Source organism: Hemitrygon akajei, unplaced genomic scaffold, assembly GCF_048418815.1.
Source record: "Hemitrygon akajei unplaced genomic scaffold, sHemAka1.3 Scf000033, whole genome shotgun sequence".
NCBI lineage: Eukaryota > Metazoa > Chordata > Chondrichthyes > Myliobatiformes > Dasyatidae > Hemitrygon > Hemitrygon akajei.
Window position 1 is genome coordinate 6,365,690 of NW_027331919.1, and position 14,972 is coordinate 6,380,661.

The following is a 14,972-nucleotide window of genomic DNA, read 5'->3' on the forward strand; positions in this document are numbered from 1 at the left end:
GATGGGACGGTGTGGAGGGAGTTCCACTCTGTGTCTGACCCCTGGAGGGTGTGAGGGCACGGTGTGGGCAGAGATTCACTCTGTGTCGGACCCCGGGTTTGTCTGATGGGACGGTGTGGAGGGAGATTCACTCTGTGTCTGACCCCAGGAGAGTGTGATGGCACGGTGTGGGCAGAGATTCACTCTGTGTCTGACCCCGGGAGTGTGTGATGGGAAGGTGTGGAGGGAGATTCACTCTGTGTCTGACCCCGGAAATGTGTGCTGGGACGGTGTGGAGGGAGATTCACTCTGTGTCTGACCCCGGGAGTGTGTGATGGGACAGTGTGGAGGGAGATTCACTCTGTGTCTGACCCCGGGACTGTGTGATGGGACGGTGTGGAGGGAGATTCTCTCTGTGTCTGACCCCGGGAGTGTGGGATGGGACGGTGTGGACAGAGATTCACTCTGTGTCTGACCCCGGGAGTGTGTGATGGGAAGGCGTGGAGGGAGATTCACTCTGTGTCTATCCCCGGGAGTGTGTGATGGGACTGTGTGGAGGGAGATTCACTCTGTGTCTGACCCCAGGAGAGTGTGATGGCACGGTGTGGGCAGAGATTCACTCTGTGTCTGACCCCTGGAGTGTGTGATGGGACGGTGTGGAGGGAGATTCACTCTGTGTCTGACACAGGGAATGTGTGATGGGATGGTGTGGATGGAGCTTCACTCTGTTTCTGACACAGGGAATGTGTGACAGGACGTTGTGGGGGAAGCGTCACCATGTATATCACACCGGAATTGTGTGATTGGACGGTTTGGAAGATCATTTCATTCAGTGTCTCACCCCGGGAGTGTGTGATGGGAGGGTGTGGAGGGAGATTCACTCTGTGTCTGACCCCGGGAATGTGTGATGGGACTGTGTGTAGGGAGATTCACTCTGTGTCTGATCCCAGGAGATTGTGATGGCACGGAGTGGGCAGAGATTCACTCTGTGTCTGACCCCGGGAGTGTGTGATGGGACGGTGTGGAGGGAGATTCGCTCTGTGTCTGACACAGGGAATGTGTGATGGGACCGTGTGGAGGGAGCTTCACTCTGTGTCTGACACAGGCAATGTGTGATAGGACGTTGTGAGGGAAGCGTCACCATGTATATCACACCGGAATTGTGTGATTGGACGGTTTGGAAGATCATTTCATTCAGTGTCTCACCCCGGGAGTGTGTGATGGGAGGGTGTGGAGGCAGTTTCTCTTTTGTCTGAACCCGGGAGTGTGTGATAGGAGTTTGTGGTGGGTGCTTCACTCTGCGTCTGACCCCGGGAGTGTGTGATGGGACGGTGTGGAGGGAGATTCACTCTGTGTCTGACCCCGGGAGTGTGTTATGGGACGGTGTGGAGGGAGATTCACTTTGTGTCTGACAGCAGGAGAGTGTGTGATGGGACTGTGTGGAGGGAGATTCGCTCTGTGTCTGACCCCGGGAGTGTGTGATGGGAGGGTGTGGAGGCAGTTTCTCTCATGTCTGAACCCGGGAGTGTGTGATAGGAGGTTGTGGAGGGAGCTTCACTCTGTGTCTGACCCCTGAATTATGAAATGGTGTGGAGTGGAGGGAGCTTCAGTCCGGGGTGTATGTATCTTCTCTGTGGCTCACACATACCTCTTCCTCTTTTGAACTTACTTCAGGACGCTTTGAAACAGATTTAGAACAATGCTGCTTCGCCCCATCGTCTGCTCTGGAAAATAATCCGATGACAATGTATCTCTCCGCACAGCGTCCATTACATCCGCCGCTAGTCAGACAGAGAAAATGGAATCATTCCCACCGGCCCATTACATATTCACGACTTCGGTTGTAAAGAGAAGATCACTCCGAATCGTCCGATTTCACAGACTCTCCGAGTGAGAGAAACAGTGAAGCTCCTCCTGCACTGTCCCATCAAATAATCCTGTTGACAGATATACAGAGAAGTTTCAAAAACACTTTTTCCAAAGCACATTCCCGGCATCAGACACAGAGTCAAGATCCAAAAACACAATACCAGCTCATAAAAACAGCGTTAGAAAACAAGTGAAGTTGCTTCCACACCATCCCATCTCACACAATCTGTGTTAAAACACAGAGCGAAACTCCTTCCATACAGTCCCATCTCTGACTCCCGGGGTCAGACATTGAGTGAGTCTCCTTCCGCTCCGTCCCATTACACAGGCCCGCGGTAAGCCAGAGTGCAAAGCTCCCGTCCACACCGCCCCATCACACACTCCCGGAGTCAGACAAAGAGTTAATCTGCCGCCTCACAATCCAATAACACAATAACGGATTCAGAAACTGAGCGAATCTCCCTCCACACTCCCACTCTGCCTTTTCAGCAGTTACCGGCACTACAGCTTTCCTGTAGCCTCCGACATTGTGTCTGTCTCAGAGATAATAAATGTGTGTGAGACCTGAGGTAGAACAGTGGAGGGAGGGGTGGAGGAGAGAGGGCTCTGGACAGCTGGTGAGTTTGCAGTTACTGGGAGGAAGTGTTGTGAAACCACACGACCGGCCTGTAGACACAGAGACGCAGAAAAGCTGAGAACCGAGAGATCGATATCCGGTGGAAGTGAGCAGATGTAACCCCAACGTTGTGCAATGTGCTTGACCATGTGTCTGACCCCGAGAATGTGTGATAGGCAGGTGTGTAGGGAGCTTCAGCGTGTGTCTGACCCTGGGAGTGTGTGACGGGACAGAGCGGAGAGAGCTTCACCATGTGTCTGAACCCGGGAGTGTGTGATGGGACGGTATAGAACAAAGAACAGAACACCGTACATCACGGAAAAGGCCCTTCGGCCCACAAGGTTCTGCCTAACCTTATACACTGTCTCCCATATAACCAACCAGCGTAAATTCCTCCATATACCTGTCTAGTGGTCTCTTAGATTTCACTAGTGTATCTGCCTCCACCACTGACTCAGGCAGTGCATTCCACGCATCAACAACTCACTGAGTAAAAAATCTTCCCCTCTGATAGATCCTGTCTCTAAGAATATTTTCCAAGAGTTTTTCCACCACAGACGTAAGGCTCACTGGTCTATAATTATCCGGACTATCTCTGCTTACCTATTTGAAGAAGGGTACACAATTCGCCTCCCTCTAATCGTCTGGTACCATTCCTATGGACAACGTGGACATAATGATCCTATCCAGAGGCTCAGCAATCTCTTCCCTCGCCTCGTAGAGCAGCCTGGGGTAGATTCCGTCAGACCCGGGGACTTACCGTCAGAATGTATTTTAACAACTCCAGCATCTTCTGACCCTCAATATTAACATGCTCCAATATCAATAGATAGATAGATAGATAGATACTTTATTCATCCCCATGGGGAAATTCAATTTTTTTTCCAATGCCCCATACACTTGTTGTAGCAAAACTAATTACATACAATACTTAACTCAGTAAAGATATGATATTCATCTAAATCACTCTCTCAAAAAGCATTAATAATAGCTTTTAAAAAGTTCTTAAGTAGTTTACTTAAATACATTAAATATAATCAACCCCGGCACTTTAACATATCTTACTCCTGACGGTTGAATTGTAAAGCCTAATGGCATTGGGGAGTATTGACTTCTTCATCCTGTCTGAGGAGCATTGCATCGATAGCAACCTGTCGCTGAAACTGCTTCTCTGTCTCTGGATGGTGCTATGTAGAGGATGTTCAGGGTTTTCCATAATTGACCGTAGCCTACTCAGCGCCCTTCGCTCAGCTACCGATGTTATACTCTCCAGTACTTTGCCCACGACAGAGCCCGCCTTCCTTACCAGCTTATTAAGACGTGAGGCGTCCCTCTTCTTAATGCTGCCTCCCCAACACGCCACCACAAAGAAGAGGGCACTCTCCACAACTGACCTATAGAACATCTTCAGCATCTCACTACAGACATTGAATGACGCCAACCTTCTAAGGAAGTACAGTCAACTCTGTGCCTTCCTGCACAAGGCATCTGTGTTGGCAGTCCAGTCTAGCTGCTCGTCTAACTGTACTCCCAGATACTTGTAGGTCTTAACCTGCTCTACACATTCTCCATTAATGATCACTGGCTCCATATGAGGCCTAGATCTCCTAAAGTCCACCACCATCTCCTTGGTCTTGGTGATATTGAGACGCAGGTAGTTTGAGTTGCACCATATAACAAAGTCCTGTATCTGTTTCCTATACTCCTCCTCCTGTCATTGTCTTAACCGTGATCATGTTCCCTCTCATTGGTGAATACCGAAGGGAAGTATTCAATGAGGACCTCGCTCACTTGCACAGCATCCAGGCTCATTTACCCACCATTATCTCTAATCAGTCCTACCTTCACTCCTCACGTCCTTTTGTTCTTCACATAATTGAGGAATGTCTTGGGGTTTTCCTTTACACTACTGTCCGAAGACCTTCTCATGTCCCCTTCCGGCTCTCCTCAGCCCCTTCTTAAGCTCTTTTCTTGTTACCCAATATTCCTCAATAGACCCATCTAATCCTTGCGTTCTTAACTTCATGTATGCTGCCTTCTTCCAACTGACTAGATTGTCCACCTCAATAGTCAACCATGAAGGCTTAATCCTACCATTTATTTTTATCTTACTCACAGGGACAAATTTACGCTAACATCGTGCAAGAGATATCTGAACATCGAACACATTTCCATAGTACATTTCCATGCAGAAATTTCATTCCAATTCACACCCGCAAGTTCTAACCTCATAGCCTCAGAATCTGCCGTCACTCAATTTAAAAATTCTATCCTTTTCCATGAGGGAAATGGAAGGAGTTAAACACGATATCTGACCACGAGAGGGTATGATGCACCTGTGTGGAGGGAGATTCACTCTGTGTCTGACAGCAGGAGAGGGTGAAGGATGGCGTGGGGGTATCTTAGCAGTGTCACTGACCCCGCGTGTGTGTGATGGGTCGGTGTTGATGAACATTTCATTCACTGTCTCACTCCGGGAGTGTGTAATGGGACGGTGTGGAGGGAGATTGATAATGCGTCTGAACCCGGGAGTTTGTGATGAGACGTTTTGTAGGAAGCATCACTCCGTGTCTGACCCCGGGAGTGTGTGACGGTACGGTGAGGAGGAAGATTCACCATGTGTCTCACTCCGGTATTGTGTGATGGGACGGAGTGGAGAGAGGTTCACAATGTGTCTGACACCGTGAGTGTGTGATGGGACGGGGTGGAGGGAGCTTCACTCTGTGTCTGACCCCAGGAATGTGTGATGGGACGGTGTGAAGGGGGATTCACTCTGTGTCTGATCCCGGGAGTGTGTGATGAGACGGTGTGGAGGGAGATTCACTCTTTGTCTGACCCCGGGAGTGTGTGATGGGACGGTGTGGAGGGAGATTCACTCTGTATCTGATCCAAGGAGGGTGTGATGGTACGGTATGGAGGGAGGTTCACTCTGTTTCTGACCCCGGGAGTGTGTGACGGGACGGTGTGGAGAGAGGTTCGCTCCGTCAAATACCCCAGGAATGTGTGATGGGACGGTGCGGAGGGAGATTCACTCTGTATCTGACACCGGGAGTGTGTGATGGGACGGTGTGGAGGAAGATTCACTATGTGTCTGATTCCGGGAGTGAGTGATGAGACGGTGTGGTGGGAGCTTCACTCTGTTCCTGATCCCAGGAGTGTGTGATGGGACGGTGTGGAGGGTGATTCTCTCTGTGTCTGACCTCAGGAGACTTTGATGGGACAGTGCGGAAGGAATTCATTCTGTGTCTGACACCGGGAGTATAGAATCGGACAGTACGGAAGAAGTTACATTCTGTGTCTGACACCGGGACTGTGTGATGAATCGGTTTTGAGATGGCATCACACTGTGTCCGATACAGGGAACGTGTGATAGGACGTTGTGGAGGAAGTTTCACTGTGTGTCTTCCACCCGAAATGTGAATGGCTATTTTGGCAGGTAGCTGACCGCGGAAGTGTGTGATTGGAAGGTGAGGAGGGAGATTCACTCTGTGTCTGATACCGGGACGGTGTGACCGGACTAATGAGGGAGATTCTATCTTTGTCTGTGCCCGGGAGTGTGTAATGGGACGATGTGGAGGGAGATTCCCTATGAGTCCGACCCTGTGACTGTGTGCTGTGACGTTGTGGAGGTCGCTTCTCAGTGTGACTGACCTAAGGTCTATGCGATGGGACGGTCTGGAGTGAGCTACTCTGTCTGTCTGAGCCCCGAAGTATGTGATGGGATGGACCGTCCCATCACACACTCCAGGGGACAGACACAGACTGAGTCTCCCTCCACACCGTCCCATCACACACTCCCGGGGTCAGACACAGAGTGAATGTCAGTCCAGACCGCTCCATCCCACGCTCCGGGTATAGACACAGAGTGAATCTCCCTCCGCACCGTCCATCACACACTCAAGGGGTCAGACACTGTCAGACTGCCGCCTCACAGTCCGATAACACAGTAACGGATTCAGAAACAGAGCGAATCTCCCTCTTCACCGTCCACCCCTCTCACCAATCACCAGCACATTATTGTTCCCATAGTCTCTAACAGAGTCTGGGAGACCAACGTTTGTGTGAGGCCTGAAGTGGAACTGAGGATGGGAGGTGCGGAGAGAGACGGCTGCAGACAGTGCGCGAGGTCAGCGAGAGCGGTAAAGAGTAGGAATGTGAAAGAGAGAGTAGAGAGTGTGGGGAAGGGGAGAGTGGGGAAAGGGAATTAGATAGGTGGGAAATGGCAATAGAGAGAGAGCAGTAGGCGTAGAAGTGGAGAGATTTGGAAAAGACAGAGGGAAGGGTTGGGAAAGGGGAGGAAGCGTGAGAGGGACGGGGAGAGAAAGGAAAAAGTGGGCCGGAGTGGAAGAAAAGAGGATGAGAGATGATTAGCGTGTGAGAGATGGCGGAGAAAAGGGAGGCAGTGGAGAGAAAGGAGAGAGAGGGATGAGACAGTGGGGTTAGAACGGTGAGAGTGATGTACACATTTTACAAAGTTAACGTTCCTCACTGCCCAATGACTTTCTCCGTACCCACCACCACCCAGAGCAATCTACTCATCACTTTCCACAGCCCTCTCTCTATACCGCCCCTCCCACTGCTCTGCCTCAACCCCGACCCTTCCCTGAACCCTCCCTCCTCACAGACCCTCCCATAGAGCCCGTCTCTCATCCAGTCTCGCCTGCAATCCCTCTGACTTATTGTCTCATAGGGAACCCTTCGGGTTAACTGTGCGCTTGCCATGAGATTTCTCAATAGGAATAGACAGCAGCGAAACAGTCAAAACAACAAAAGTGAATCTGCCCTCCATCTGTCCGGACCCTGGGAACAGAGAGGGGCTTGACATAAAGCTCCACCTACCATACATCAGGTTCCGCTTGGGACAGAACAGTCAGAGTCAGAAACACAGTGAAACTCGCTCCACACCGTCCAATCACAGACGGCTGGGCTCAGACACAGAGTGAAACTCGCTCCACACCCTCCCATCACACACTCCCGGGGTCAGACACAGAGCGAAGCTCCCTCCACACCGTCCCATCACACACTCCCGGGGTCAGACACAAGGTGAAGCTCCCTCCACACCGTCCCATCACACACTCCCGGGGTCAGACACAGAGCGAAGCTCCCTCCAAATCATCCTATCGCACACTCCCGGGATCAGGCACAAGGTGAAGCTCCCTCCTTAGCGCCGCATCACACAATCCTGTGGTCAGACAGAGTGAACCTTACTTCACACTGTCCAATCACGGACTCCCGGTGTCAGACTCAGAGTGAAGCACTCTGTACACTGTCCCATCAAACATTCCCGTGGTCAGACACTGATTGACGGTCCATCGACTCCGTCCCATCACACACTCCCGGGCACAGACACGTATTAAAACTCCCTCCACTCCGTCCGATCACACACACCCGGGGTCCGACACGGAGTGAAACTCACTCCGCCCCGTCACATCACATACTCCCAGGGTCAGACATAGAGTGAAGCTCCTTCCACACCGTCCCATTACCCACAACCGTGGTCAGAAAGTGAGTGAAACTCCCTCTAAACTCTCACATCACACACTCCCGGTGCAAGACACAGAGTGAAGCACCATCCACACAATCCCATCACACACTCAGGGTTCAGACACGGAGTAATGATCACTCTACACCGACCCGTCATACACTCCCGGCGAAGGAATCAGAGTGAGGCTCCCTACACACCTTCCCATCACACACTCCCTGGATCAGAGAGTCTGTGAAGCTACCTCCTCACCGCGGCATCACAGACTACCGGGGTCAGACAGGGTGAAACTCCCTCCAAACACTCACATTTTCACACACCCGGGGTCAGACACAGTCCTGTTACCCATTTCCTGGATCAGAAACTGAGTGAATCACCCTACATCGTCCCATCACACAGTCAGGGTTCGGACACAGAGTGAATCTCCCTCCACACGGCCCATTACATACTCCGGGGTTCGGACACAGGGAAATGTTCCCAGGGTCAGAAAGAGATTGAGCTCCCTGCGTCTCTGCCCCACTCACTTCTCGATGAAGACCGTGAGTCCGGTTTTACGATCTGCACATTCACGTAAGTCTCGCTGTCGTCCATCCTGTCGCGGATCCTCTGCGTCTCTAAGCTCATCGAGTGGAAGTAACCGTTGTCAGAGGAAGCCCGTGTTGAGACGGGGATCAGACCGATTCAAACCAACACCAGATGAGCGTTGATAAAGCGAGGAGACGTGAGAAGAGGGAGGAAGAGCTGGGTAAGAGGGAGATTGAGGGTGTGAGAGGAGTTGGTCCGGACCGTTGAGAGTGGCGGGTGGAAGAGTAGTGAGAGTGGGGAGAAAAAAAAAGAAGGGATGAGGGGAAGTTCAGGGTTTGGCAGATAGAGAGACGTGGGATATTGGGTCAGAAAGTGGGAGCGCAATTAATAAGGTGATGCCGAGAGAGGAGGAGAGAGAAGAGTCGAAATATAGAGGGTGGATTTCTACAGAGAAATTAGGGGAGAGTGTGAGAAAACAGAGGGCGAGCTAACTGGGGAAAGCAGGAGGAGAGAGAGAGAGAGAAACGGACAGGGCGTGGCGAAGGAAGAGTGGGCGGAAAGAAAGCGCTGCAGAGAGGGAGGGGAGATGCAGGGAAGGGACGATTGAGGGAGATCAAATCTGAAAGTTGGAGGGACGTAGGAAGAGAGGAAGGGAGAGAGAAAGGAATGGAACAGGGGAAGAGTGAGGGATGATGAGTGAACAAGGAGGGAAAGACGGACGGATATATTGTCTCTCATTCAGAGCCCTTTATTGTCAGAGTTTTGCACCGAGTACCCCACCCCAACCCCAACCTCAAGTTGATTCCTGGTTTGAGCGTCAGCGCTCCCGTTGCTCTGCCTATCGCCGGAGCTTCAGACCCTCTGTGCTCTGGAAACCACGGTCCCGGGACAACCCGAAACACCCACCGATGTAAGCGAGCCCCCTCCCTCCGAGAGGACGTCAAAAGAATTTATTGCCATTTTCAGTCTGTGTAGTATAACCATATTACAAGAAACAATTACAACACGGAAACAGGCCATCTCGGCCCTTCTCGTCCGGGACGAACTTCTTACTCTCACCTCATCCCACTGACCCGCGCACAGCCCGTAACCCTACATTCCTTTCCTGTCCATATACCTATCCAATTTTGCTTTAAATGATAATACCGAACCTCCCTCTACCACTTCTACTGGAACCTCATTCCTCACAGCTCCACTCTCTGAGTAAAGAAATTCCCCCTCATGTTACCCTTAAACTTCTGCCCCCAAAGTCTCAACTCATGTCTTCTTGTTTGAAACTCCCCTGCTCTCAATGGAAAAGGCCAATCCACGTCAACTCTATCTATCCCCCACATAATTTTAAATACCTATATGAAATCCCCCCACAGCCTTATACGCTCCAAGGAATAAAAACATAAATTGTTCAATCTCACACTTATCAGCATTAAACTCCATCTGCCATCGTTCGAACCACTTTTCTAACTGCCCTAAATACCTCTGCAAACTTTGAAAACCAACCTCATTATCCACAACGCAACCTTCCTTAGCATCATTTCCAGACTTACTAATCCAATTTACCAGCCCATCAGCCAGATCATTAATACATATGACACATTGGACCCAGTACAGATCCCTGAGGAACACCACTAGTAACTGGCCTCTAACGTGACAAACAGTTATCCACCACTACTCTCTGGCATTTCCCATCCAGCCACTGTTGAATCAATTTTTATACTTCAATATTAATACCTAACGATTGAACCTTCCTAACTAACCTTCCATGTGGAACCTTGTCAAAGGCCTTACTGAAGTCCATATAAACAACATCCACTGCTTTATCCTCGGGAACTTTCCTCGCAACCTATTCAAAAATTCAATAAGATTTGTCAAACATGACCTTCCACGCACAAATCCATGTTGACTGTTCCTAATCAGACCCTGTCTATCCAGATAATTCTATATACCATCTCTAAGAATAACTTTCCATTAGTTTACCCACCATTGACGTCAAACGTACAGGCCTATAAATGCCAGGTTTACACTTAGAACCGTTTTTAAACAATGCAACCACATGAGCAATACGCCAATCCTTCGGCACCATCCCCGTTTCTAATGTCATTTGAAATATTTCTGTCAGAGCCCCTGCTGTTTCTACACTAATCTCCCTCAAGGTCCTAGGGAATATCCTGTTAGGATCCGGAGATTTATCCACATTAATATTCCTTAAAAGCGCCAGTACTTCCTCTTTAATCGTCATAGTTTCCATAACTTCTCTACTTGCTCCCCTTACCTTACACAATTCAATATCGTTCTCCTTAGTTAATACCGACGAAAGGAAATTGTTCAGAATCTCCCCCATCTCTTTCGGCTCCACTCTGATTCTCTAAGGGACCAATTATATCCCTCACTATCCTTCTGCTATTAATATAAATGTAGAAACCCTGCGGATTTATTTTCGCCTTACTTGCCAATGCATCCTCGTATCTTCTTTTAGCTTTTCTAATTTCTATCTTAAGATTCTTCTTACATTCTATATATTTCTCGAGCACCTCATTTACTCCATGCTGCCTATATTTATTGTGGATATCCCTCTTTATTTTCTAATCAGTTTTCCAATATCCCTTGAAATCCTTGGCTCTCGCAAACATTTAACCTTTCCTTTCAACCTAACAGGAACATAAATATTCTCTACACTCAAAATTTCACCTTTAATTGACCGCCATTTCTCTATTACATCTTTCCCATAAGACAAATTGTACCAAACCTCTACTTTAAAATCCATTGGCATCGCCTCAAAGTTAGCCTTTCTCCAATCAAAAATCTCAACCTTGGGTCCAGTCATATCCATCTCCATAATTATATTGAAACTAGTGGCATTGTGATTTCTGTACCCGAAGTGCTCCCCAACACATACCTCCTTCACCTGATCTTTTACATTCCCTAACAGAATATCCAACACTGCCGCTTTTGTAGTTGGTACCTCTATGTATTGCTGCAAAAAACTACCCTGCAGACATTTTACAAATTCCAACCCATCCACTCCTTTTACAGTATGGGCTTCCCAGTCTATGTGTGGAAAATTAAAATCTCCCACAATCACAACCCTGTGCTTACTACAAATATCAGCTATTTCCTTGCAAATTTGCTCCTCCAATTCTCGCTCCCCATTAGGTGGTCAATAATACACTCCTGTAAGTGTTACTACACCTTTCCCATTCCTCAATTCCACCCAAATATGCTCTTTAGACGATCCTTCTAATCGATCCTGCTAGAGTACCGCTGTAATATTTTCTATGATAAGCAACGCAACGCAACACCTCCCCGTCGTATCCCTCCCATTCTATCACTCCCGAATCTACGAAATCCAGGAATATTTAGTTTCCAATCACACCCGTCCTGCAACCATGTTTCACTAACTGCTACAACATCATATTTCCAGGTAGCAATTCATGGTCTGAGCTCATCCACCTTTCTAACAATGCTCCTAGCATTAAAATAAAAGTATTTAAATTTTCTCCACCTCTTTATCTCTGTTTATATCTAACAGTATAAAGAACTTTACTGTCTTCTTTTTCTTACTTCTCCCATACTTCTGTTCCTACACTCTGGTTCCTTTCCCTCTCATATCTAGTTTAAATCCACTGGAGACTCTCTAGCGAAGGTAACTACAAGAACATTTGTCTCCCTCCAGTTCGGATGTAAACCGTCCCGCCTGAACAGGTCCCAACTTCCATGAAAAACTGCCCAACTATCTATAAATCTGAAGCCCTCCCTCCTGCACCATGTCTTCAGCCACCAGTTGATCTGCACTATCTTAATATTTCTAAACCCACCTACACGTGGCACTGGTAGCAATCCTGAGATTGTTATCCTGCAGGTCCTGTACTTTATCTTGGCACTTAACTCCCTGAACTCACCTTTCCGGAATTCCTCACTCTTCCTACCCACGTCATTGGTGCCTACATGGACCCCGACATCCGTCTGCTCACCGTTCCTGTTCAGAATACAAATAAACCTGACATTTAGACATTGAAGTTTCCCGGAAACCAACACAAGCTGCTCGGTGTCTGAGGTTTGGATCACTTCACCCATTGGAACATAAGCTGGGGGATTGTCAGTATTTCAGAGAAGTATTGAAAGCGTGACAGGGCCGTCATACACAGAAAAAGATATAAATGGCAGTGACATCAGCCCAGCAGTGGGAGTTCAGGAGCTCTTAAAAACCCTCCATCGCCTTCTGTCTATCACTTCTCTTTCTGCGTCCCTCACTCTCCCCTCATTATCACCATATTTCACTCCCATAAATGCTTCTAATCCACTTCAATTTCGCTCCTCTCTCCAGCTCTCTCCGTTTTCCTCAACTGCCTCTCTCTCCTCTGCCTTTCTATCTCGTCGCCTCCTCACTAAGCCTTCTCTTTTTGTCTCCCAACCCTGTCTATTCGACTTTTCCTCTCCCCACTCACTCGCGCTGACCGGGAACGTTCACTGGACTGAAATGTGACCGGGTCACTTGTACCGTTCCCAGGAAAGGCGCCGCTCACTGGGCAGTGGGGATAAGTTACATCAACCACAGTAATTAAGGGGGGAGGTGAAAGGAATTGGGTCTTTGGAAATTGAGGCGGGGGGAGTTGCTAAGGGGGATGCGTTGTTGTCATGTAAGTGTGTGTGTGTGTGTGTGTGTGTGTGTGTGTGTGTGTGTGTGTGTGTGTGTGTGTGTGTGTGCGTGTGTGTGTGTGTGTGTGTGTGGAGAGAGAGAGAGAGAGAGAGAGAGAGAGAGAGAGAGAGAGAGAGAGAGAGAGAGAGAGAGAGAGAGAGAGAGACGCCTCGGCACCATCCGAACAAACATGCCCCGGGTGAATCTCCCTCCACACTGTCCCATCACACACTCCCGGGGTCAGACACAGAGTGAATCTCACTCCACACCGTCCCATCACACACTCCCGGGGTCAGACACAGAGTGAATCTTCCCTCCACACCGCCCCATCGCATACGCCCGAGGTCAGACACAGTTTGACGATCACTCTACACGGTCACATCACACACTCCCAGTGTCAGACACAGAGTGAATCTGCCGCATCACTGTCCAATAACACAGTAACGGATTCAGAAACATCGCGAATCTCCCTCTTCACTCCCTCTCTCCCCTCTCACCAATCACCAGCACTTCAACGTTCGGTTGTCTCCAACAGTGTTTCTGTCTTAACGATAATGAGTTTGTGTGAGACCAGAGGTAGAACTGAGTTGGGAGTAGGAGGAGAATGCGTGCTGTGGATGGGTGGTGAGTTTGCAGTCACTGGGAGGAAGGGGTGTGAAACCACACGACCGGCCTGTACACACAGAGACGTAGAGAAGCTGAGAACCAAGAGATCGATATCCGGTTGAACAGAGCAGAAATAACAGCAACATTTTTGAGGGTGCTTCAACATGTGTCTGACCCCCAGAGTCTGTGATGGGATGGTGTGAAGAGAGCTTGTGAGGTCTCCATCTGTCTTTCAGTTTCTCTCTCTGAGGGTTTTGAGAGAACTCCTTAACTCAGTCTGCTGGGCTGATGTCACTGCCATTTTTATTTTTTGCTGTCTGTATGACGGCCCAGTCATTGTAACCGCACGCATTCAATACTTCACTGAAATACTAACAACCCCCAGCTTATGGTCCAATAGGTGAAGAGAGTCAAACCTCAAACACCGCTCAGCGTGTGTTGGTTTCCTGTGATCTTCAATATCTAAATGCCAGGTTTCTTTGAAAAGTGCTGCAGTATAAAAGGTCAACTTGTTGCTCTGACATTTTCTCGATGAGAGGGGGCTTGGATACTTCGGTGGGTGTTGCGGGTTTGTCCCATGGCCGTGGTTTCAAGTGCACCGATGGTCTGAATCAACTGGAGGTTTGGATAGGGAATGGGGGAGTGGGGTTGGTTGCAAATCTCTCGGACAATAAAGGCTCTGCATGAGTGACAATATATCCGTCCGTCTGCCCATCGCTGTACATTCGTCATCTCTCACTCTTCCCCTTTTCCATTCCTTTCTCTCTCCAATCTTCTCTTCCTATGTCCTTCCAACTTCCATATTCCATTTCCCTCAGACATCCCAACCCTGCGTCTCTCCTCCCTCTCTTCCTTAGCCCCCCCTCTCCGTTTCTATCTCTCTCTCTTTCTCCTTTCCTCCTTTCGCTCTCTCTCTCTTTTCTCACTCTCTCCCCTAATTTCTCTCCGAATCCACCCTCTCTATTTCTACCCCTCTCTCGCCATTCTCTCCCACTTCTCGCCCACCCCTTCTTTCATTCTGCTCCCACTCTCTGACCCAGAATCCCCCGCCTCTCCTTACGGCAAACCCTAACCTCCCCCTCACTCGTCCCTCCCTCGGTATCTCCCCACTCGCACTTCCCCCCGGGGCTCCCATCTCTCCAGACCACCCCTTCTCGCAACCGCAATCTCCATCCTGCCCGGCACTTCCGCCCCCTGCTCTCGACTCCTCTGTTGGTCAGCTGCTCATCCGGTGTTTGTTTGTGTCGCTCTGAGCCAGTTGT